General features: G+C 39.6%; 2 protein-coding genes across 18 annotated transcripts in view; one reads left to right on the forward strand and one right to left on the reverse strand.

Annotated features, from left to right (window-relative positions):
- Positions 1 to 25,833, reverse strand: part of RALGPS2 (Ral GEF with PH domain and SH3 binding motif 2) — a 368,517-nt gene that overhangs the window by 185,046 nt on the left and 157,638 nt on the right. The gene's annotated exons all lie outside the window — the stretch shown is intronic.
- The window catches only part of ANGPTL1 (angiopoietin like 1), a 41,247-nt gene continuing 24,194 nt past the window's right edge, over positions 8,781 to 25,833 (forward strand). The window contains exon 1 of the mRNA XM_020813972.3: positions 8,781 to 9,243. The gene's annotated coding sequence lies outside the window, so the exon portion shown is untranslated. The remainder of the gene's footprint in view (positions 9,244 to 25,833) is intronic.

Genomic DNA, 25,833 nt, shown 5'->3' on the forward strand with positions numbered 1-25,833 from the left:
TACCACTGAGAAGGCCTGGCTTCTGGTGGCTGTTTTCCAGGCCTCTCTCAGGATCATTATTCAAAACCTAAGAGACAGTGAAAATTACATTTGTTGCGCTTGATGGAAGCATTTATACTTGGATAATTCATCTTAAGGGACGTGGTGGTGCTGCAGGTTAAACCACAAAGCCTCTGGGCTGTAAGAGCTCCCGTTACTTGCCCCAGCTCCTGCCAACCTAGCAGTTCAACAGCATGTAAATGCGAGTAGATAAATAGTTATCACTACAGTGGAAAGGTAATGGCATTCCATGTCTAGTCACACTGGCCAAGTGACCATGGAAACTGTCTACATACAAACACTGGCTCTATGGCTTGGAAATGGGGATGAGCACTGCCCCCTAAAGTCAGACACAACTGGACAATTGTCAAGGGGTGTTACAATCAGCTCTCCTAAGAGAATGCTGAAAGCTGGAATAGAGAGGTTCCAAGTCCAGTTGACCCCTATTTAAGTTGAGATGAGTCTCTGTCTCAACCAGGCTGTCTAACTGGCACTATTCTACCAGGTCTATTCCCACTTAAAAACCACTGAGAAACCAAATTAAAATCATGAGTCTTAGAGTCATCCAGAGCTTAATTTGTGACCTCAAAGAAAAGCAAAATAAGTATGGTAGCAGATTATCTGTTCAAGAGACCAAGCATAAGTTTTAAGTATTATTGTTTTATTAGAAAAATAAAGATTTAGATAAATTCAGTTTGTTGCAAAGCATATCATTCAAGAACATTTCCATTACTAAGGTAGTTAGAAATCTAGCAAATCCCAGCTACCAAAAATAAAATAAGAAAACTATTATCTAAAAAATAGGTAAGGCTGAGCCTCCCTTTCTATTCTCCTACTATGAACTACATCCTAGCAAATAAATGGTAACAAAGTCCATTCAAAAATCCATAATCCAAGGTAAAGTCCAAAAAATCCATAAGCACAAAAAAGTCTCTCTCTGTGTCAGCATTCCTCCATTTTCTTCTCATGCTGGACCACCCTCCTTCTTCACTCTCCACTGACGTACACCAATCAGGACGAAGGGTTGCTTGTCTCTCTCCACCTCCTTTTCTCATGAGATTCACAGGTGTTGTTGACATTCCTCCTCAGATGTTATGGCTCGGCTCTTCGTCTTCATCTCGGCCACACTACTCACATGATAACATTCCTAACTAGCTGCAAGAGAAAACAGCTTCTCGATGTTTCTAGTAAAATGACACAGACCAAGATGGATTCCTTCTACACCATTCTATGACTACAAATCCCATTTAGAAATTACATTCTAGCTTCAGTAACCTAAACCATGACAAGGGGAACTTTAACCTTTACCTACCTAATTCACCTTACCCGATATTACTTATACTCCATATCTTAATAATAGCTATAAGAGTGTACGAGCAGTTGCTACTTTCTATGAGAGTCAAATGATTAGTAAATTATACAGAAGAAAGTTGGAGTTTTTAAAGGAAGGTCTAATTGTTTCTAGGATATTTGAAAATACTGCCATCCCCATGACGCTGATAATGAGGAGAACAGGTAAAGACCGTAAAGGAAAACAACAATTAGAAAGAGATAACAAGTTCAGAGAAAACCTTACACAATGGGAAGACACAGAAACATGCAACGTACATGACAGGTTTGATGTAAACCTGAAGAGAATTGTTAATCCAGTTTTGTATGAAACAGTTGTAAAGAACTAAAATACTGTAAGTATTTGTCAGAATCAATAGTAAGAAAGAATGTAAAGTAGCAATTTATATAGCTGGGATGATACAAGAATTGTATCAGCTGTGAAGAAAAACCTAGGATTGGCTGAGCCAAGAATAAAGCCAGAAGCCTCAGCACACACACTCTTGTGGTGACGTGACATCATGGAGAGAATCTTGTAGAAGAAGACTCTGACTGCTGGACTGATTTACAAGGACTCTGAACTGATTTATGCCTAAACTCTGTTGATATTAATGTGAATGACCATTGGACTGAATGAGGACAAAGCTGTATGTATATATCCCGCAACAAACTTGATTTAATATAATTTACTGCTATCAATACTGTCCCTTTGCTTGGTGACTTCATCAATCTGCCAGTGGCAGCCCACTCATCCTTCCAATCATCGGCTAGTCACCTGGGCAGCCATGCAAGGAGACTCGTCTTCCCTCCCCCTGCCTGGAGTGGCCAGCCAAGCAGAAAGACAGTGACACTCCCAATGCAATTGGAAGGATGAGTGGGGCTACTGCTGCCACCTGATGCATGAGTGGATGGTCAAGCCCCAGGGGCTGGACCCTTGTTAAGTCCAGCTGCACGGGGATATTCATATTTGTATACAAATACCCCCATCTCTAGTATTAACTCTTTGGCATCAGCACTGCAAATAATGAAAAAATTAATTCGGGCCAATATACAGCCTTTAAATAAAATCTTAAACTATAGCTATTCAGACACTTTAAATCCAATAAATAAATAAATAAATAAATAAATAAATAAATAAATAAATAAATAAATAAAGTTGAAATAATTCCTATTCTAATGTATGGTGTTGAAATATGGGGCTTTGCACACCTTAAGAAAATAGATTGAGTACAAATACAATTTCATTGTACTATCTTTAAGATTTCTTTACCCCAGCTCATTTGATTAGAGCAGAACTTGGTGCCAGAAAGGTTTTGGGTCTAATACATTTAAGGATGGTAAAATATTGGTGTAGGATAAGTAGTATAAGGCAGCAATCCGCCCCTTGTTGTGGCGAAGGGGCTTGAGTAATTCAGAGAAGCTATGGGCTATACCGTGCAGGGACACCCAAGATGGACAGGTCATAGTGGAGAGTTCTGATTAAATGCGATCCACCTGGAGCAGGAACTGACAAGCCACTCCAGTATCTTTGCCAAGAAAACTCCATTGACAGAAACAAAAGGATAAAAGATATGGTGCTGGAAGATGAGCCCCTCAGGTCGGAAGGCGTCCAACAAGCTACTGAGGAAGAGCGGAGGACAAGTACAAGTAGCTCCAGAGCTAATGAAGTGGTTGGGTCTAATGAAGTGGTTGAGTCAAAGCCAAAAGGATACTCAGCTGCGGACGTGCTTGGAAGTGAAAGGAAAGTCCGATGCTGCAAAGAAAACTACTGCGTAGGAACCTGGAATGTAAGATCTAGGAACCTTGGTAAGCTGGATGTGGTCAAACAGGATTTGGAAATTCTCCAAAGCAACATTCCGAGTGATGGAGGGGGTGCTGGAAGGATTGAGAGAAAAAACATCTGGTTCTTAACAGGTCTGAAAATTAGATAAATATAAACTCAAGTGAACAACAACCCATGACATATTACACCACGTCCCCCATCATGAAGTTTGTGCTATGTCTGGTTTTCGCCAAATGTGGCACCGTGCATTATGGCCAAACATCTTCACTTTGGTCTCATCTGTCACAAAGAAGTCTTGTGATTTGTCGAGATGCAACTTTGAAAACCTAAGTCATGCTGCCATATTCCTTTTCAAGAAAAGAGGTTTTCTCCTGGCAACCCTTCCAAACCAACCATACTGGTTCAGTCTTTTTCTAAATGTATTGTCATGAACTTTAACATTTTTACCTGCTAATTGAGGCCTGTAGAGTTTGAGATGTAACTCTTGGGTTTTTTGCACTATCTCTGAACATTGCACGGTCTGATCTTGGGGTGAACTGGGTTGGATGGCCATTCCTGTCTTGAATGTTTTCCACTTAAGAATAATCTTCCTTACTGTATAATAATAGATTTATAATTGTTTGGAAATGGCCTTCTAGACTTTCCCAGATTGATGGGCAGTAACAGTTACTTTTGCTGATGTGTTTCTTCCTTGGCACTGTGTGAACACAAACCAGAATGCTCCAGACCAGCAACCCGCTAAAACTTTGACTTTTATAGAGATGCTCACACTTGCTGATTATCAGTTTACTCAAGGGCTTTTGCTTAGCAGCACCTGGCTGCTATTTAGCCTCTTAATTGCTATGGAAGCAGCAAGGTTATACTTAGTTTCTGAACCATGGTTTCTCCATTTTACCTTAATTTTAGTTAAATAAATCATGACACGGTGTAATACGTCATGTATTGTTGTTCATCTGAGGTTGTATTTACCTAATTTTCAGACCTGCTAAGGTCCAGTCGATTTTTATTACGTCCTGATACATAATCTGATAACAGGAGACAAGTTAATTATGCAGGCTACACATTATGCAGGCTACACATTGCCCATCCCAATGATATGGGTATTCATTTTACCAACCTCAGAAGGATAGAAGGCTGAGTCAACCTTGAGCTGGCTACCTAGGATTGAACCCCAGGTCATGAGCACAGTTTTGGCTGCAGGGACGTGGTGGCGCTGCGGGCTAAACTGCAGAAGCCTGTGCTGCAGGGTCAGAAGACCAGCAGTCGTAGGATCAAATCCACGCGACGGAGTGAGTGCCCATCGCTTGTCCCAGCTCCTGCCAACCTAATGGTTTGAAAGCATGCAAATGCAAGTAGATAAATAGGAACCACCTTGGTGGGAAGGTAACAGCGTTCTGTGTCTAAGTTGTACTGGCCATGTGACCACGGAAGATTGTCTTCGGACAAAACACTGGCTCTATGGCTTGGAAACAGGGATGAGCACCGCCCCCTAGAGTCGAACACGACTGGACAAAAATGGTCAAGGGGAACCTTTACCTTTACCTTACAGCAGTTTAACCACTGCACCACAAGGCTCTTCCTTTTCTGGGGTTAGCAGGCTACTATCAACGGTTTGTCCGTAACATCTGCAATGTAACCGCCCCTTTGTCTAATCTAACCCACAAAAAACAAACTGAGAAAATCCATTAGACAGCCAACTGTGAGGAAGCCTTTAATAAATTAAAGACTGCATTGACTTCTGGTCCAGTTCTGAGGACACCAGACTTCCAACGTGAATTTTTAATCTTCACAGATGCATCCAATGTTGGGCTGGGAACAATGCTGACTTTGATTTTGAGATTCACAATGTGAAAGGGACCCAGAACGTGGTTGCTGATACTCTGTTATGGAGACCAGATGACTGATGGGTTAAGACAGCTGTATGTTATGGTGTTAACTGTTTTTTTTTTTAGTAACAACTTGTTTATATGAAGTAATGTTCTGAACATAAATATATGGCAATATAATGTGTCATATGTTGAATTATGTTACTGTATATGATTTAGGACATAACTGGTAAGCATATTATTATGGTGTTTTTGTATGTAATTTTCCCTATATGTTCCATTGTTCATAAGGGTAACCTGCAAGGTCCTCCCTCATGAAGCAAAAAAGGCCAGTGTAGCTTCACAAAAAACCTCAAGAAGGACCTAAAAACAAAAAAATACATGTACAGGAATTGGAAAGAAGGCCAGGCCACCAAGGAGGAGTACAGACAAGTAGCAAGGAAATGCAGGGATGGCTTTAGGAGGACAAAAGCTGAGAATGAGTTGAGGTTAGCTAGAGACATTAAAAGCAATAAAAAAGCATCCTTCAGGTATGCGAGTAGCAAAAGACAAACAAAAGACATTGTGGCACAGCTTCGCAACAGAGATGGAAACATGACAATAGAGGGCAAAGAAAAGGAAGAGGTGCTCAATTCCTATTTTAGTTCAGTTCTTTCCCCATAAAATAGACTATGAGCTTCCAAACAAATTGGAAGTGCAAGTAGAGGGGCACAGGATTACAGCTGGAAGTAGATAAACAAACAGTCAAGGAATACCTTACCACCTTGAACAAGTTCAAATCTCCAGGGCCAGATGAACTGCATCCCAGAGTACTGAAGGAACTGGCTGAAGAACTCTCAGAACAGCTATCCACTGTTTTTCTTGAAATCATGGGAAACAGGTGAGTGCCAGAGAATTGGAGGAAGGCCAAAATTGTCCCTATATTCAAAAAGGGCAAAAAAGAGGAACCTGGGAACTACAGGCCAGTCAGCCTGACATCAATCCCAGGCAACATTCTGGAACAGACCGTAAAGTGGTCATTGTGCAAGCACCTAGAAAACAATGCAGTCATAACTAGAAGCCAACACAGATTTGTCAGGCACAAATCCTGCTAAACAAATTTTATCTCGTTTTTTGATCAGGCCACCTCCCTGATAGACAGAAGGAATGTTGTAGACGTAGTATATCTTGACTTCAGCAAAGTGGCTACAGAATTGTACTCAGAAGGTTAATGGGTCCTTCTCTAACTGGCATGAGGTAACAAGAGGGGTACCCCAAAGTTCAGTCCTGGGCCCAGTCTTCTTCAATATTTTTTAATGACTTGGATGAGGGAGTGCAGGGAATGCTTGGCAAATTTGCAGATGAGACCAAATTGGGTGGAATAGATAATACAGTGGTGCCTCGCACAACGGGTGCCTCGTAGAGCGATGAATTCACTCTACGAGGCCGTTTTTGCGATCGCAAATGCGATCGCAAAACGGTGCCCGTATAGGTGGGAAACTGCAGAACGAAGGTCGGTAAGCTGCTCGCTTACCGACCTTCGCTTTGTGACCCGACAATCAGCTGTTCCACGACTTCAAAATGGCCGCCAGAACAGCCAAAAGGGGCTGGGGCGCAGCGTTTTCGCACCCTTGGTAAGCAAGGGGAGCGCGTGAAAACGCTGCAGAAGCCCCGAAATGGCTGCGCGCAACCAAGGGCGCGTAAACGCTGCGCCCCGGCCCCTTTCGGCTGTTCCAGCGGCCATTTTGGACCCACCGGACAGCTGATGGCAGCCATTTTGGCGCCCTCGTTGTGCGAGGGGAGGGCGTGAAAATGGCTGCCGGCCCCTGGGAAACATCACACAACGGTGAGTATTCTATGGCACTGGAACGCATTAAACGCTGTTTAATGCGTTCCAATGCCTTTTTGGGTTCCGTAGTGCGATGTTTCCCACAGCGAAGGTTAATCCGGAACAGATTAACCTCGCTGTGCAAGGCACCACTGTACACTAGAAGACAGACACAAAATTCAAAATGACTTTGATAGGATGGAACAAAGGGCTGAACGCAACAGAATGAAATTCAACAGGGATATATGCAAAGTATTGCACCTCAGAAAAAGAAACCAATTACACAGTTACAAGCTATCTGGCTCAGTAAAACTACGAGCGAGAAGGATCTTGGAATTGTCGTAGATCACAAACTAAATATGAGCCAATAGCGTGATGTGGCTACAAAAAAGGCCCATGCTATTTGAGGCATTAATAGAAGTATTGTTTCCAAATCCAGCAAGGTGCTAGTCCCTCTCTATTCAGCACTGGTTGGGCCTCACATTGAGTACTGTGTCCAGTTCCGGACACCACAAATCAAGAAGGATGCTAACAAATTGGAACAAGTTCAGAGGAGGGCGAAAAGAATGATCAGGGGACTGGAAATCAAGCCTTATAAGGAAAGGCTGAAAGAACTGGGCATGTTTAGCCTTGAGAAATGAAGACTGATACAAGTTATGATAACACTTTTCAAATACTTGAAAGGCTATCATACAGAGGAGCGGCAAGATCTGTTCTTGATCATCCCAGAATGCAGGACACGCTACAATGGGCTCAAGTTAAAGGAAGCCAGATTTTGGTTGAGTATCAGGAAAAACTTCCTGTTAGAGCAGTACAACAGTGGAACCAATTACCTCAGGAGTTGGTGAGTGCTCCAACTCTGGAGGCATTCAAGAAAAACATAATCACCTGGCAGATATGTGTTGATTGTATTCCTGCATTGAGCAAGGGGTTGGACTTGATTGTCTTGCAGGCCCCTTCTGACTTCATTTTTCTTTTCTATGAACTGGGCATGTTTAGTTTTGAGAAAAGAAGACTGAGGGGACATATGATAACACTTTTCAAATGCTTTAAAGACCATCATACAGAGGAGGGGTAGGATCTGTTCTCAATCATCCCAGAGTACAGGAAATGTGACAATGGGCTCAAGTTACAGGAAGCCAGATTTCACTTGAATATCAGAAAATCCTTCGTAACTGTTAGAGCAGTACGGCAATAGAACCAATTATCTTGAGAGGTGCTGAGTGCTCCAATACTGCATCTAGTCAAGATAAATTTAGACATTCACTTGGCAGACATCCTTCAATTTGTATTCCTGCAATGAGCAGGGAATGGCCTTCTAGGCCCCTTCCAACTTCATGATTTTATGATTCTATTATGTACTTCCTTTTCCATTTGATTGTATATGTTCAGTACCACGTAAAGTTGTAAAACAACTTACTTAAATAACTCCAAGAGAGAGATGAATTATTTCATCTTCCTTTGCAAATGGTGTAAAATAATTTGAATCCTCAATTACACATACACTATCAAATGACAGATTTAGTTGAAGAAGGAGCCTTTTGCTATTTAAAAAACTGATTTGACTGTTAAGTGGCTCTTTGTTATATTACTAAACAAAAATCTTCCATCTTCCCACTAACTTATTTCTATTCTAATGTAACACAGTTAATATTATCTTACTACTTCCATAACATTTTTTTTATTCCATTAACAACTGTTTTTCATTAAGTACATGTAAAAGAACTGAAAATGACATTTGGTCCACATTCTTCAGGACTATAAAAGGTTTAGGTTACTGTTACATATTTTCGTGCAGTGAGTTTCATTTCTTTCTGGAAACTGAAAAGTAAATTTACTAGCCTGGAAGAATCTTTCCTCAAAATTAAGCTTACTACTCCATAACTTAGAAGCCATATTGAGGCTGTACTGTGTAGTTTTGTAATTGCCTGAAATCTTATTGTTTCTCCATCTGCTGCTCTCTCTTCAACTAGCAAACAATATCTCCTTGTTCACACTGTGCTTCTTGTCCTACTCCTCCCCTTCCTCCTTCAAAAGTTGTGGATAGGAAATCCTTCTAAGGGTTTCTCTCCCCCTTGTTCTTCGGTGACATCATATGTGAGCTGACTTCTTTTAAATCTAGGCATGTGTTTGTTTAAGAAACACACCCAGGTCTGCTGTATATGGAAGCAAGGTCAGCTGTTGCTGGTTAGTACATATCCAGTATGCACAGCAAATGCAGAGCAGTTTTGAAACATCTCCATCTTTTTTGGACTCAAAAGAAATGATTCTGATAACTAGTTCTCTGAGTAAACTAAATGGGGTGATACACACTTGGATGTAGTACAGCAAGACAAAGGAGCAGTTCTGTCTAAAGCAACACAAATTACCGGCAAACTCTACTGGCCCGAGGAGAAGATATACAAAGAAAAAATATCTTTAGATTCTTACTCTTTTTCAAAATAAGAAATCATCACAAGGTTAGTGTTTATACCTTTTCTTTCTTAATCTGCATGCAATTTTTCTGCAGTTATTAATGGCTGTAAATTTTACATTGATGCAACTGGTGTTACATTCTATATGTTATCAAAATAATTAAACTGTTGGTTAAGGTTTTAGTTTATAGTATTCAAAGTATCTGTAGACAGATCCTTCGCAGAAAATGTGTGATGTTACTGATAACTAAATTACATTGTGTCTAAACATGAGAGAAATAGTCAGCCTTTGCTTCCTATTTCCAATTTGACAAGGGGGAAATGGCTATTTGACTACAATCTTAACTGCCATAAGCCTTCATAGGAAAAATAGTTAAGTGTTTTTTTAAAAAAATGCTAACTTAAACCTGGAAAAGAAAAATGAACCAATTAAGTCAACATCTCTTAAATGTCACAAGCGTCTTCAGAAGCATATTTCCACTTGATTTTTTCCTTAAACAGAAACAACAGTTTCTGTCACACAGCCATGCACAGGTTTGATTAGTGCACACATTCATTAAAAATGTCATTATACAGACACATACAAAGATTTCCCGTTATAATTAAACATATTATTTGTGGAGCAACTTTAACTGTCGTATAACACAGCTACCATAAGGAATACTATTTGCTGCCTGACGAACTAGAAGAATGGTTAAACTAGCCCTCTAAAAGAAAAAGCCACCTCAGTATCATTTATTAATGATCATTGCCAAAAGTATTCATTCTGAACGATTGTAGTCCAAGCTACAATGCTCAATGTACTTCATTAAGTGCCTTTTGTGACTACATACACTAGGGGATCTTTCCACTATAATCTCTAACTAGATAGAATCTGTAACAACTAAGTTCAGTTTCACAACAAGGATGCATTTTTAATTTTATCTTTTCATATAAGGCAATAGAAAAGATGCTGAGTGATTGGCAATCCTTTGCTTACAGACACTTAAAAAGACAATGAAGTCTGCATCCCATAGGTGAAACCTGCTCCCTCAAGACGTGTCAGAAAAGCTGAAGCCTCCATTTTAAGGATTAACTTTAAAGAAGAGAGCCTGGTTCCAACATCAAGCCAAGATGATTTTTGGGCTTTCCTGTTTCCTCCACAACCCAAGCACTGTAATAACCATCCTGATGAAGAGTCCTGCAGGACTCAAAAGCTGAACTGTTTGTGAGAGTTTAGTGGTCTAATACAGATATTACACACTCATGTTTCTATTAATTTAATAAGGAAAAGAAAACAGAACAGCATTTCATTTTTATATTTAAATTGTATGAAAAATAATTTCAGAATCTTAATCAATTTATGCCTTCATAAATTACTGTCAAGTCATCTGATACATGATTGGCTGTATCTTAACATAACCATAACAAATCCTTGATGACATGTAAAATTCAAACTTGTTTTAAAAATAGTGGCTTTAGAAGAAGTTTTAAAGAATACTTCTTTTAATAGTGTCAACAAGTCTGCCACATGCTTATACAAGAACATTTTAGCTATTGGTAAAAAAAAAATCAAGATAAATTTACTGAAATCTTTTTTTTTTACTCAGTCACAGTAATGGTTTGCTCTAAATTTTGTACTAGCTGTGATTCAGAGACTTGCTTCACTGCCATCTATGAGAGATAAAGAAATCCAGCAGCTATTTCATAGATGACAAGTTTTCAGTTTCAGGTAATAGTTTATTTGATACCTGCTATTTTGAGAAAAAAATATATCAGTGAAAGAATTATAATTGTAGAAGCCCGAATTTTTCAAAACATTTCCTCCTAAACTTTAGGTAACTACATATATGAATTATGGATATAAAGATTCTAGGCTCAATGTGTTTTAAAATCCTAAGAATGACTCAAAGAATATTCCAAGATGCTTAAAAATCAACAGAAAGGACTAATATGTAATCTTGATGAAAAACTGCCAACATATAGGTTAAATTTAATACCCCAGCACTGATTCTTCACACTGGTAAATCAGTACTCAGTTGTTGGTATTGTTTTAAAAATTCCATATGAAAACATATTAGAATAAAATATACCTTTGGCTTTATTCCAAATTTGTGGTATTTGCCTTCTGCTGCAGAAAGTACCCTTTCCTGATTTTTCAGCAAAAAACAGCAAAAGCTGACTGCAAAAGAAATTAAAGTTCTGACAATTGTCCTTAAAGCAAAAAAAAATTCTCCATTTAGTGATCAGGTTTTCAAATATGATGACCAAACATATCATAATTCAAATAGAAGAGTGAAGACAACCAATTTAATGTAATATCTGAATTAAAAACAGAAATGATTAACACGTTGTGAAAAATAATTAAGATTAGGTTCTACTCTCACAAGATACATTCTGCATTTTTATATATGCAAGCTATGGTTCATTCATGTTATAACATTTTGGCAGCGACTGAGGTGTTTGCTTTTTAATATAAGCAAGAAGTGTGCTGGATTTAATGATGTATACAGCCATGAGAAACAGAAATAGTCTGATGAATGACAAATACAGACATATATACTGTAGTTTAGCATCCAGATATAAGATTCAGGTACTTCAATAAGAAAACACCACACAAGTAACAAATGGCTTTTCGTATACATTAAACTGTCTTTCACATCTACCACTGCCTTGTAAAACCATTTTCTAACAAGTAAATAAGGCAGTACTCTATACTGTTAAAAAATTCTAAGCAGATGGTTTTATTTTACTAAATCAGTTGGGCTTGCTGGCTTTGCTTTCTTAAAATGCTGTTTGTTACTATGCAATGTCAGCAATAAAAACTTGAGTAGGGCACAGAATACAAAGCAAACCTTGTTGAAACAGACTAAAAAAAACCAATCCCAAGAGAGAAAAATAGTTATAGTATTCTAATCGATACTTGACTCATAAAAGTGCCTAATAAACACATTGGCAATCCTATTAGTGCAAAATTACACTGTGGAGACAAATGGTGTTATCATCCACCACTGATAATATTTAATTTAAATTACAGTGGTGCCTCACATTACGATGTTAATTCATTCCAGCGAAATCGCTGTGGAATGAAAACATTGTAAAGCGATTTTTAAAAGCCCATAGAAACAAATTAAAACCCGATTAATGCGTTCCTATGGGCTTGAAACTCACCGTCCAGTGAAGATCCTCTATAGCGCGGCCAATTTCGCTGCCCGTGCAGCGAGGAATCCATCCCAGAAAACAGCGGGTGGCCATTTTTTTTACCATTTTGAAACCGCCAATCAGCTGTGCGAAAATCGTCATTTTGCGATAATCGGTTAGTGAAGCAGGGAACCAATCATTGCATAGCAAAAAAATCCCATAGGGAACATCGTTTTGCGATCACAAAAATTTCATCGTTATGCGATTTCGTCGTAAAACGAAGTGCTCATCTTGCGAGGCACCACTGTAATTCAAAGCTTGCTATTCCCTCATTTCAGATTCTAAAGCTTCCTAGGATTCCCTTTTGCCCTATGTAAGCTTTTGGGAGTCTCGGGATCTGGATCACTGCAGCTGGGAGTGGGAATATTGATGGTGATCCATAAGTGTGGCGTCCACCTTATATTCTAATTCCCTGGCTTTAGCTTTTTCTTCAGCCACTAATTCCCTTGCTCTCAGCTTGAATTCCTGTTCCAGCTTCCATTTTTCAAACTCCTGAGGGCTTAATTTTTTTGGTTTCTCTGAGGCAACCTCATCCAATTCCTCTTGCTGAATCTCAGATCATTAAAAGGGTCACTGTTTCCCTCCATTTCTTCAGCTAAAACCTCAGCCTCAGGATTCCCCCTTGTGGAGCGTTTGGGTGGCATATTTACTTCTGGGATGATTACTACAGAGTGTGTACTTATTTTCAAAGACCTGATTTTCTTCTATTACTTCCAGTCACTAATATAATTCTACTTCAAGTAAAGGCTTTCTCCTTTCTTCCCTCAGATCTGCTTTGACCCCTGGCTTCTGCTTTTTCACAAGCACTCTCTCTCTTAGAGCCTTAAACCTTAAGCAAGCCCCTGGTCTTCAGATCCTGAGGTAAACACAAGAATTTCCTTTCAGAGTCGTTCCCTAACTTAGACCCCCCAGATCTGGATTCAGAAGCCCCCACTACTAAGCTTTTCCCAAAAGCTCTAGTGAGGAACCAAACTTCTCTGCCACAGACCTCTGTCTAAAAGGTACCCTTGACTCAAGGAAAATTCTTTTTAAACTCAGGCTTGACTGGAATTCTTTGAGTTCAACACAGGCTTCACTGGATTACTTCGTATCCTGCCACTGGACACCAATTGTGGCATCCACCCTCGTGCCCCTTTCTTGACCTTCAAGCCCCAGAGCACATGAAGGGAACCAAACCTCACTCTTTTCACTTGCTGCCACCAGGTGATCTCTAAATCACCATTACTTCAGAAAAATTCAGGTCCACACTTCAAGTTCTTTTAAATAAAACCTTGGTTTATTGATTACAGAGATTCATAAATATCTTCAGTAGTTAATCACACCTAAATTTCCCAAACTACACATTCTATTACACACCCTGACTCTACTCTCACTTTCATCTGACTTCAACTCACTTCATCTCACACTCTCTGACTGAAATATTGACTCAGGCTCCACCTCTTATAGTATTTGTCTCGGCTCCGCCTTTCAGCAACATGAATATTCAAAATCATTACATTATACAACAAGAACCATAGATCAACTAAATAGAGAACGCTACAATCAGCTATTAAAGGCTCCCTCCCTCTACTCCTGAATGTTCAAGAACACCTTTGCTTGGTTTTAGCCAAGAATGTTTTATCCTTGGAAATAGCTCTGTGGCTGGAAAAAAAAACCACCAAGAAATTCTTTTCCAAGTACTTGCAAGAGAGCAGTCAAAATGCAGCTACCTATGGTAACATTGTCTCAAACTTGTCAAAAGTCTTTAAAAATCTCAGCTGAAAGGAACCAAGAGCCAAAATATGAATAACTTTTAGCATTATCTTCTCTGAAAGCTAGAAAGGAGCTAAAGATCTTACATGCTTCTAAGAGAGCTTGACTCTGAGCACTGAAAGTACCTGAACTATATTTTGTAGCAGGTTTGAACAGAATGACAGGAAAATCCATTCTGCTGCATAGTTTCTCCTTTTCACATGCCAAAGAGGTAGCCAGGTTGAATTGAGATTACATACTATATTCTGCTGTTTCAGGTGTCCTATCCTGCTACCTCTTTTTAGATATCACAGAGAACATTGAACTGAATGACACCTAAAGTACACAAAGAAAAAGATAATTGGTGACAGTCATTATCTTTGCACAAGATTATAATTGGATTAGATTCTTTTCCACATCTATCTGTTATATAAAAAAATTGCAGACTAAAAACAGTAGTGAATCCCTGATTCAAGACATTGTGCACAGCACTCAAAGTTCTGGTGCCTGCTTATCCATTTTGAACTCTCACTATCTGAACTGAAACAAAACAAAAGAGAATGTATATGAGCTGCATTAAGCATGGATTGGTTATATCATTCTGTAGTGTAGTAAAACATCAACTTAAAACAACTCTTTTACTGTACAGTATATGTTCTGCAAAAAAACTGTGTTGTTTATATTGCTGTTAGCAGATCATTTATATCATAATATCAGTTGTGGGTCTCATGGCAATTTTTACAGTATATATTTTAATTGCATTTTAATTATTTTGCCCTTTTATTTTCCCTTTTTATTGTATTTTAAATGTTGTAAGCTGCTCAGAGACCTTTGGGTAGTGTGGGCGGCATATAAGTTAAATAAATAAATAAATAAATAAATAAATAAATAAATAAATAAATAAATAAATAAATAAATAAGCAAATAAGCAAACAAACAAACAAATAAATAAATTAATGTGCAGCTAAACTGCCATTTCCACATTATTATTCACTCATTCAACTGCCAAGGCCACTCTGGTTGGTTCACAACATGATAAAACAAACAACACTTTAAAAAACATTAAACGTTATACAAAGACCAAAATTAAACATACCAGCCCCAAAACACAAAAAGATAACATCAAAATAACGAAAACTAATTTAAAAGGCAAGATAGTGGGACAGATGATAAAAGCACTGAAAAAGCCTCTGCACTATAATGATGGGGAAGCCTGTCTAAGCAACAATCCATTTTCAAGGATTGTTTGAAAATTCCTAGTGAAGGGGCCAGGTGGATTTGGGTGGAAGATTATTTCAGAGGTGTGGGTGACCGCCAAGAAGGCCAGGTTGTCTCTTTGTGGGCCTCTCTCGGGGTCAGCAATCCCAACCTTCTAGCCTAGGAATATCGAGTAGATTGGGCAGATCTCACTGGAAGGAGGCAGCCTGCCAGGTATCAAGGTCCGAAATCGTTTAGGGCCTTGTATGTCAGCACCATCACCCTGAAGCCAGCATGGAAATGAACAAGTAACCATTACTGTATAAGGTAGCCGGAGTAGAGGAGATACAATGTTATTTTTTCATGATTTTTTGAATTTTCTCCATTGGAAACCATTGGATGGGCTAACCATTGCAAAGGGAGCGAAAAGGGAGATCGGGAAGAACTTTAAAAGGCAAACGGAGATCAAAGAGCCCTTTCCCGATCTCCCTTTTCGCTCCTGTAAAAGTGTCTTACAATGTTTGGAAGCTGTTTTAAATGATTGCAATGGTTAGTCCACCTCCTGAAACATATGCAAACTGATTTTGGTGTTGTTCTGACACTTCATTAATTTATGATGATTTTTTGTTTTTTCCATTGGAAACCATTAGACAGACCATCCAATGGTTTCCAATGTAGAAAATTCAAAAAATCATCATAAATTAACGAAGTGTCAGAACAACACCAAAATCAGTTTGCATAGGTTTCAGGAGGTGGACTAACCATTGCAATCATTTAAAACAGCGTCCAAACATTGTAAGACACTTTTACAGGAGCGAAAAAGGACTTCGCAAAGGCATTGAAATGTATTGAGTCGGCTTCAATACATTCCAATATAGGAAACATTGTTTCACTCAACGATGTTTCCTATGGAGATTTTCACTGAACGATGGCAATCCGTTCCAATTGGAACAGATTAACCGGTTTTCAATGCATTCCTATGAGAAATGGTGTTTCACAGAATGATGTTTCACACAACGTTGATTTTTTTGGAACCAATTAACATCGTTGTGTGAGGCACCACTGTATTTTAAAAATTCTCATAATTAGAAAATTAGAAAAACTTCTACAAGATGGAGAGCAAGCGACATTACACAAAATAGGAAAAGAAGGGAGGAAAAACAGGAGTTAACTGGAAGGGAAGGCCTGCCGAAACATCCATGTTTTCAGTTGGTTTTTAAAGATGCCCAGCCTTCTTCAAAAGGTCATCTTGCAGGGTGACCAGTGCTGTCTCTGTGCCATGACGTGGCCTGAACCCAGACTGGAATAGATCAAGGGCATCAGCCACCCCCAGGAATGACTGTAACTGATTGGCCACTGCTCTCTCCACTAGCTTGATTTAAGAAAGGAACACTGGTAATGGGTTTATAGTTATGTAATCCGCTGCCAAGGGGACGTGGTGGCGCTGCGGGCTAAACCGCAGAAGCCTGTGCTGCAGGGTCAGAAGACCAAGCAGTCGTAAGATCGAATCCACACGACGGAGTGAGCTCCCGTCGCTTGTCCCAGCTCCCGCCAACCTAGCGGTTCGAAAGCATGCAAATGCAAGTAGATAAATAGGGACCACTTTGGTGGGAAGGTAACAGCGTTCCGTGTCTAAGTCGCACTGGCCATGTGACCACGGAAGATTGTCTTCGGATAAACGCTGGCTCTATGGCTTGGAAACAGGGATGAGCACCGCCCCCTAGAGTCGAACACGACTGGACAAAAATTGTCAAGGGGAACCTTTACCTTTTTAATCCGCTGCCAAGCTTGTTTTTGGGCCTAATGAGTGTCTTCTTGAGGGCACAGGAGACCCTGCCTAAATTGCTCTTAAATGCCTGCTTCATTGCAGAGCCCAAACTTTACAGAAGAGTTGAGGGTGATGAAGTAATTAAGAAGATGGCTAGAGAGCAGATAGATGAAAGTTCTATGGCTGCAATCAGGATGGCAAAAATTTACTTAAGACAGCAAAACGCTATAACACCAAGGGACTAATTAGGCCTCCATCAACTCTTCTGAGTTTTCCACAGCCTTACAAATGCAGGACAATTGCAAACAGTACAATCAAGCATAGAGAATTGCAACCAACTAGAAAGCCCATTTCAGATCTAAGATTAAAGGCACTATTGGAAGAAATAGATCCATTTCAATCGGGGTTTAAACTGCGGCATAGTACTGAAACAACATTCATCACCCCCTACAAGACAATCTCCTAATAGAGACAGATGGGGGAATGGAAATCTACTGGGCCTCCTTGATCTTTCTGCAGCCTTTGATACTGCCAACCACAGTATCTTCCTGAAAAGTCTGCTGAGTTTAGGGACTGGAGACTCGGTTCATGCCTTTATTATTTTAATGTATTTTATTTCCATTGTTTTCACATTTTGTTATTGATTATTTCTGTATTGTTTCTTATAATGTTGGTATTTGTAAACCACCCAGAGTGGCCTTGGTAGCCAGATGGGTGGTATAAAAATCAAATAAATAGATTTACCAATGGCTCCAGTCCTTTCTGGATGGCCGATCTCAGATGGTATAGCTTGGGGATACTGTCTCTGCACAGGCTCTTTAATGTCTATATGAAATCAATAGGATAAATCATTGTGAGATTTCAGGTGTGATGACACCAGTATGCTGATGACACACAAGTCTAGCTTTCCTTTGCTTCTTCTGCATGTAATGCTGTAGATATGCTTGAGTGCTGTCTAGCATAAAAAATGGACTGGATGAGTGCCAATAAAGTGAGACTGAATCCAGATAAGATCCTACTGTTAGGAGGATCATTAGACCTATTAAGGGAAGACTTACTTGGCCTTGATGAGGTTTATATTCCCCCTGAAGGATTGGGTCCATAGCTTAGAGGTACTCTCTTTAGAGGCTCAAATATTGTCCATAGCCAGGAGTGCCTTTTATCAACTCCAATCGATTGCTCAGTTGAACCCCTACCTGAATAAGAAATTCCTAGTAACAGTGGTTTATGCACTGGTAGTCTCAAAAATAGATCACTGTAATGCTCCCTACATAGAGCGGCCCTTGAAAACAGTATGGAAACTTCAGCAAGTCCAAAATGCAGTGGACAGACTAATCTCTGGGATTAGGCAGTGTCATGAATTTGATTATGAAAATAGAATAGAGATGTATATCATAGGATTTATTTCAGAGCAGCAACGAAAAAGCTAGAAATCCGCTTGTGTCCAGGTGCTAATTAGAGAGAAAAAATGTACAAGGTCACTTCTTCTCCAGCTAAAGAAAAAAAGTCAAGAAGAGCAATATGACCTTTATCTTATCTCAACTCCGACGGACAAGGGCATAACTTGTTAATTTAAGAAAGATGGGAGAAGAGAGAGGAGAGGAGATGGACGGAGACACAGCCCAGACGACTGCCGGAACACAGCATGAATTTCAGCAGAGAAAAAGCTACTAAAGGACTCTTATTTTTCTAATTAACCGTAAGATAAAATCCTATTTAGGAATGTAGTTAGATTGGTTGTTATTTTCGTTTTATAGAGGAAATGTTTGTTGGTAACGGCTGGGGTAAATTGGAAATGATTATTTTTGTAAAGATTGGCTTATCTAAATGTGTTTCAAATTAATCTCTATCTTTTTAATAAAATATAAAAAGGCTGTTTGTCTGTACGTTGGCTTCTTGAATAGACCGTCAAGCTACTCTAGTTAATTGGCTAATTTAAAATTGATTTATTTAATCAGGCCACGCCCATGCTACCAATTTAGGGTCCTACGTATAAGATAAAGAGGAGTAAATCTTCTAGAATGACTAGAAGTTTTTTATTTAAAAATCGTAGCAGACTTGGGAGAAAGGGTGGAAAAGTTGCCTAGGGTAAAATTAAAGGACCCGGTTTTACCTGAGTAGGAACTGTTCATCCTGGACCCCTCTCTGTTACGTGTAAAAGCAGTTTCTTAGGAAGCTCGCTTTTATGACATGGTGGCCGTGTTTGGATATAATTCACGTGCCGTGTTTACAGCATGGTGGCAGATGGGATCATAAACACGCGCTTTGCTCAAGTGCTAAATAGCGCTGGTAATTGTTTTATGGAGGCAGACATGTGAGCAGGCAGATACACGCTGCTAAATAAATGACCAGAGAAATTTCCCTGGCGTGAGGTTCAGACCGAAGCAGGGAAAGTTAGTAATTGTTTTGACTGGGGAAAAACTCCTATGCAAAGGCTCAGGCTAAGTGATGCAAGGAGAGATTCTGCCAGTGGTTTAAGTGTTCTGTGGTAACAGGCATTTTGCTGTGAAAAAGTGCCAGCTCGAGTCATTAAGGTGACAGAGTGGCAAAAATTGTTTTTGGTTGTTGAAGTAGCATGAGTCTATAAGGAGCCAACCAGGATAGCAAAAGAAATTAAAAATAATTAAAAATATAGTTTTAAAAGGAAAAATTTCCTGCCCTAAGCCAGAACCTAACGGACAGATTCCTGGAGGAAAAAGTAGTATCTGTCAAGCTGACAGCTTTATTGTTTTATAGCTTCTCCCGGAGATAAGTGCTTCGGCGAAGGCTGCAGGGAGAGAGCAGAAAAAAATGGCTTTTAGTAGGCGTTCTTCACTGCCTGAATTAAGTGTGGATAAAGAAATTTTGGAAGCAATGGAGCAAAGTACTATGATGAAGTCAGTCCGAGGCAGAGGGATTTTGAAACGCCCAGATGATCGATTTGTCTCTGAAAGGGTAAAAAGAGCTGCTTCTTTCCAGTTACCTAGCGGATTACAAACTGACAGATTGTTGCCTCACCAAAGAGAAGACACTGTCCAGAGAATTTTGGCGAATGATCCAGATGCCACATGGTCCAAATTACGGGAAGTAGTTGATTCAGAGGATGAAGAGGACGTAGGCGAGGCAGTTCAAACGGGCCTGCCTACCAAAGAAATTCCTGGTGAAGGAATACAGGCACAGATGAGAACGGCCGAGGCTGACATCAATGGCAATGCTGCAGACAGGTCAACTCTGGAGAATAAATTAGCAGAAATGATAGCTGATTTATTAGGTTGCCAGAAACAATGGGTGAACGCGCATACAGTTTGTGAGCTCCAAGCAAAGAAATACCATGAGATGAAACTGCAGATTTTACAGAGGAAGATTGCAGAGGAACAGCAGACCAGAGACTCTGTAGCTAATATTGACAGAAGAAACTTACCATATTACCAGGAAAGAGATGACTTATTTTCATTTTTATCACTTTTTGAACGTTCGTGTGCTGATTTGAATGTAGCAACACATTTATATTTAAAAGTCTTGAGGTCTCAAATTTCTGGGGAGTTAGCCACTCTTTTAGACAGAGTTTCCAATCAAAACTTAATTTGGGAACAGTTTAAACTCCTAGTTTACCAAACAGGAGGTTTTACACCGGAATTGCTACGGCAACAATTTAGAAAATTAAGGAAAACCCCTCAAATGAGTTATTCTGCTCTAGCAGATCAGATTGAGATGGTAGGCGACTGTTGGTTAGAGGCTGCCAAAGTCAACACATTCAAGGGTTTAAGAATGCTACTGTACATGGAACATTTTCTAAATTTGGTACCACCAGAGTTGAAAAGTAGTTTATTGGAGAAAAATTGTACAGATCTACAAACATTGGCTCTCAAGATGGATGAAATAATTTTCTTTAAGCAGAATGAACCTACCACTAGAATTAAGCCTATTCCGGAAGTGCCCAGACGGCAAAGCCAATCTGAAGCCAAGAAGACAGCGGTTCCAGAACCAAGACGGTCCTTAGCTGGGGAACGCAGAAGTATGGGCCCTAGCCAGACTAGGTCACCCCTGACTTGTTTCCAATGCGGAGGAGCCCATTTAAAGAAGGATTGTCCAAGACTGTCCGTGTCAGCTAACCAAGACGGGAAGCCAGTTGGCAAAACACCGGTACCTGCACCACGGAGATTCCAGCAGGCACCCATACCCACTCCACGGAAATTCAAGCCAACGACCCCTAAATTGAATTATCTCAGTGCAACACCACTAGAAATACCAGAAGAAATACCAGAAAAACCGCAAGTCATTAATCAACCAAGGATTGTGCCAAGAATAATGGGCTTACAAGTAGCTCAAGTCTCAACGACAGTAAATCAACAGACACCCTCAGGGGAGAAATTTTCGGTGATAGATCCCAGTAGTATTCTACCTGAAGAGCAGTTTTATTGGTCGTTGCAAAGTTTTTCAGAACCCGTGACTCTACATTTTGCTTCAGGAGATATGACTATAAACGCCTCTCGAGATACCGCCGTGGACATTTCTTCTATTAACAAACGGTTTGTGGATCCGGCACTAATTTTGAATAACCTGAGATGTCCAGTGAAAACATATGGATCCGGAGAAGTAATCAAGCGATTCGTTCCACTTGTATATGTGCAACTAAGTTACAAGAATTGGAAAGGTGCCAAATATCTCTTAGTACATGAAGGCAAACCTAATTTTTTATTAGGAAACGATCTAGCATTTCTTAACCACCAACACACTTTAAAGTCAGCTTCCGTACAAGCAGTGACACGTGCGCAAAGCAAGGCAATAGAGCAAGCCCCAACTGAAGATAACTCTGAGGAGCATGGACATGTAACGCAACATCAACCCCTTGCAGACGAACCAGATAGTAAAACCGAGATAAAAACTGAACCAGAGGATCTACTTGTACCAATGGGATCAGAGGAATTCAAACGAAACCAGATGGAAGACCCTACATTGGATTCTTTGAGGTCTCAAGCCAACAGTTATGCGGTACAACCGGTATAACAAAAAGTAACCTTTCTGTGGGGACAAAATGGACTATTGTACCGAGAATATTTTCCCAAATCAAATGAACAGGCGGAACCAGTACAACAACTAGTGATTCCACAGAGGTATAGAGAAAGAATTCTGCAACTTGCCCACGATAGTCCAAGTAGCAGACATCTTGGAATCCAAAAAACTTTAAGTAGGATTTCGCAGCATTTTTATTGGCCCGGCATTTCCAAAAACGTCAAGGACTATGTTAATTCCTGCGATTATTGTCAGAGAATGGGGAAACAGACCGACAGTACAAAGGCAGAAATGCAACTGACAGAAATCCCAGATCAAGTGTTCCAATATCTTCAAATGGATGTACTAGGACCTTTTGTGGCAACAAAGTCCAAGAAAAAATACATTATCTCGTTCATATGTCAAGCCAGTAGATGGATCGAGGCATAAGCAATCAGCAAACTTTCATCTCAAACGATTGCTCGAGTTGTGGTGGACTTATGCTCTCGAACAGGGGTACCTACTGAAATTATTTGTGACCAAGCCGGTGCTTTCAAAAGTGAATTGATGAATCGAATTTGTGAAATCAGCGGAATTAAATTGAACTTTAGTGTCCTTTATCATCAAGAATCTCACGGAATGGTGGAAAGAGGACAATAAACTTTGTTAAGAATGATCAAAACCTTAGTCCAAGAATATGGGAACATTTGGGACGAACTATTACCTTTTGTTTTGTTTGCGTACAGAAGTGCACCCCATGTTTCTCTTGGAGGTTTTTCACCGAGTGAGGTAGTGTTTGGGAAAAACCTACAAGGACCTTTAGATCTACTGAAATCGGACTGGGAAGGTGTGGTCAGAAGTAGCACGATTCCAGTCGTGGATTTTGTCCGGAAACTACAAGAAAAACTCCTAGCAGTACAAGAATTGGCTAGAGACAATTTGTTGAAGGCTCAAACAAAACAAAAATATTACCATGACAAGAAAGCCCGTCACCGAGAGTTTGCAGTGGGTGATATGGTATTGGTACTGAACCCACTCAGACCTTCGAAGTTGGAAATAGTCTGGGAAGGTCAGGGGAAATTGTACAAAAAGTAGGAAATGTAAATTATCTGGTGAAAATGTTGAATTCGTCCAAAAAACCAATAATGTATCATGTTAATAGTTTAAAAATGCATAGAAACAGATCTGCAAACAATTCTGATTGTAACAATGTAGGGAGAAAAATCAAACATAATGTAACAGATCGTTGAAAGATTGTATGCTGTTATAATATGGTTACCTTGAATTTCTGTTTAAAATTAATTAACTTGTTTTCTTTTTCTGTATTTACATAGAGATGTACTTAGCTATGAGAAAAGAGGTATTACTTTGATAAGTTTAATAATGTGTTAAGATAAATTGTAAGTTCACCTATAGTCTTGTTAACCTTTCATAATCAAATGTTAAGTTAGTATCAAAATAAGAATCTTAATTGTTCTATATTTTGTATCTTTAAGGGGGGGCGTGTCATGAATTTGATTATGAAAATAGAATAGAGATGAATATCATAGGATTTATTTCAGAGCAGCAACGAAAAAGCTAGAAATCCGCTTGTGTCCAGGTGCTAATTAGAGAGAAAAAATGTACAAGGTCATTTCTTCTCCAGCTAAAGAAAAAAAAAGTCAAGAAGAGCAATATGACCTTTATCTTATCTCAACTCCGATGAACAAGGGCATAACTTGTTAATTTAAGAAAGATGGGAGGAGAGGAGAGGAGATGGACAGAGACACAGCCCGGACGACTGCCGGAACGCAGCATGAATTTCAGCAGAGAAAAAGCTACTAAAGGACTCTTCTTTTTCTAATTAACCGTAAGATAAAATCCTATTTAGAAATGTAGTTAGATTGGTTGTTATTTTCGTTTTATAGAGGAAATGTTTGTTGGTAACGGCTGGGGTAAATTGGAAATGATTATTTTTGTAAAGATTGGCTTATCTAAATGTGTTTCAAATTAATCTCTATCTTTTTAATAAAATATAAAAAGGCTGTTTGTCTGTACGTTGGCTTCTTGAATAGACCGTCAAGCTACTCTAGTTAATTGGCTAATTTAAAATTGATTTATTTAATCAGGCCACGCCCATGCTACCAATTTAGGGTCCTACGTATAAGATAAAGAGGAGTAAATCTTCTAGAATGACTAGAAGTTTTTTATTTAAAAATCGTAGCAGACTTGGGAGAAAGGGTGGAAAAGTTGCCTAGGGTAAAAATAAAGGACCCGGTTTTACCTGAGTAGGAACTGTTCATCCTGGACCCCTCTCTGTTACGTGTAAAAGCAGTTTCTTAGGAAGCTCGCTTTTATGACATGCAGTTTGGTCATATGTCTTCAGTCTTGGTGCACCTTCATTTGCTCCCTGTCAGTTTCTGTGCCCAATTCAAGGCACAGAAAGTTCATAACAATTTAAGACTTCAATACTTGTTGGAACATATCTCGCAGAGATCAGCTATCCATTTCATTTGTTCTTCTCAATCCATGATGCTAAATGCAGCCACATCGAGGGAGGCCAGAAAGGTGAAGACAAGGATTCAGGCTTTCTTGGGGTTGGTCCCTGTTCTCTGGAACAGATTACTAGCAGACATATGGCAGGCTCCTTCCCTGCTTATGTTCCGGAACCTTTTAAAAGCATAACTATTCAAAGCTGTTTTTAACAACTGAGTCTTCTGGGTGCTGTTAATATCAGTATTTCATTGTTTTCTCTTTTCATTTTTCATTTCAATTGCCGTTTCCATGTGGAGTTTCAATATTTGCAAGTTATCACTTGTAAATTGCCCAGAGTAGTGCATGCAGAGTAGTGTGCCAGCCAACCAACCAACCAACCAACCAACCAACCAACCAACCAACCAAACCAACCAACCAACCAACCAACCAACCAACCAACCAACCAACCAACCAACCAACCAACCAACCAACCAACCAACCAACCAACCAACCAACCAACCAACCAACCAAATAAATAAATAAATAAATAAATGCTGAAGATTCAGTTTCTACAGCTCTTTATAGATGTACACTATTAGGAGTGCTTTTGCATGACATTATATCAGTGTAGCTTTGTATAGTAAACTATGGCTAAAATCATTTTGAGTAACTCTACAGGTGTAAACATCATCAGCCACGGACCTTGATCTTAAATTTAAAGTTTCTTACCCAAGTGTGGTGTGCTGGATAGAGAGATGGACTTAGCCATGAAAGCTCACTGAGGGACTGGAGCTGGTAAAATCAGTCTTTAAATATCTCACTTACCTTGAAAGTTCTATCAGGGTTGCTATAAATCAGATAGGGATCCCTTTTGACCTGGGGAAGGCTTTGGGAGTTTTTGGGTGGGGTGGAGAATTTTAATGGCAGAAAACTGCTACCACAGGGGATGAGGAACGAAACTTTAAAGATTAATGTTTATATCTGATGACACTATCAGGCTTTACACATGCCGAGTTACTGAGGATTTCAGCCTATATTTTAAGGGCTTCATGAAGGTTTCTTCAGCACTTGCAGCCAATCAAGTAGGCAATGCATACTTTCATTCAACTTATCTGACCAGTTTGCAAAAAACATGGGAAACTGTGGATTGAACACTTTTCTTCAGTGCTTGTAACCACTTAGATCAGGGGTGTCCAACCTTTCACCTTCCCTGGGCCACATTAGAAGATGAAAATTTGGTTTGGGCCGCACATAAATTTAGTTTGAGCTGCATGGGGGGGGGCAGCCCTAGCCATCCTCCACAGCCCCGCTCCAAGCGCGCTTACCGGCAGCTA

This window comes from Pogona vitticeps, chromosome 4, assembly GCF_051106095.1.
Source record: "Pogona vitticeps strain Pit_001003342236 chromosome 4, PviZW2.1, whole genome shotgun sequence".
In the NCBI taxonomy this organism is placed as follows: Eukaryota; Metazoa; Chordata; class Lepidosauria; order Squamata; family Agamidae; genus Pogona; species Pogona vitticeps.